We start from the raw sequence: 907 nt of genomic DNA, 5'->3' as shown, positions 1-907 counted from the left end.
GGCCTTTTCTCAATGAGCTCCATGATGTAGTCACCTGAAATGGTTCTCACTTCACAGACGCCTTATCACCCACTCACATCCTGGGCCTTTTGACCTCAGTAAATCACACGGCAGGGTGGGACTAGGTTTCACAATGGGTTCACCCGAAACCTTGTCTGATTGTGACCGACACCCATTTTCACACCTTGGCTTGGGTGATTAGGCAGAGGAACAGTGGGGGTCCATGATCCTCTTGGAGACACTCCCATAGGGCTTAAAATCTGGGACTCTCCACCAATTGCTTTTAGGACTGAAGGAGCTTCTCAGATGATCCACCATGCAACATCATGTGGAAAAACCTGACAGAAAACAACTTCTTTTTTTTTAACCATTTTTCAGTGTTTGGGACAAGGACTCCAAACACAGTGCCAGTGCAGTAAAAGCATTCTTGGATATAAAAACAGACAATGGAACATTATCAGTCATGGATTAGCCTCCCCAGAACCTGAAGCTCAACATTATCAAAGCAGTGCGGGATTCAACAAGCCTGTAAATCTATTCCTGAATAAGATTTTTTTTAAATGCTTAACAGAGTTAAGGTTGTGTTGAAGAATAAAGATGGTCATAGAAACCGGACTGCTGCATTTACATTTATATTTGCTCTTTTCAATAAACCACTGCATGTATTTCTTGTATTTCATATCAAAAAGTAAAGATATGAGGTATGAATGTCACCTGGTCCTATGACACTTGCGCACAGGGCTGCGCTTCTACTAACTGCTGTGACTTTATTCAGTCAATTTTATTTTTTATACTTGATGGATTTATTCCTGTGTATCAGGAGAAAAATGAGGGCAGGTTCCACCGAGATTTGAACTCGGATCGCTGGATTCAGAGTCCAGAGTGCTAACCATTACACCATGGAACC

At 42.1% G+C, this 907-nt stretch overlaps 1 non-coding gene across 1 annotated transcript; it reads right to left on the bottom strand.

Annotated features, from left to right (window-relative positions):
• Positions 1–835: 835 nt before the first annotated feature.
• Positions 836–907, bottom strand: trnaq-cug (transfer RNA glutamine (anticodon CUG)). Its single transcript has one exon. It is a non-coding gene; the product is annotated as a tRNA-Gln (tRNA).

The sequence above is a fragment of the Maylandia zebra genome, linkage group LG1 (genome assembly GCF_041146795.1).
Source record: "Maylandia zebra isolate NMK-2024a linkage group LG1, Mzebra_GT3a, whole genome shotgun sequence".
Taxonomy (NCBI): domain Eukaryota; kingdom Metazoa; phylum Chordata; class Actinopteri; order Cichliformes; family Cichlidae; genus Maylandia; species Maylandia zebra.
The sequence above is the reverse complement of the archived record's forward strand: the minus strand, read 5'-3'. Positions and strand labels throughout refer to the sequence as shown.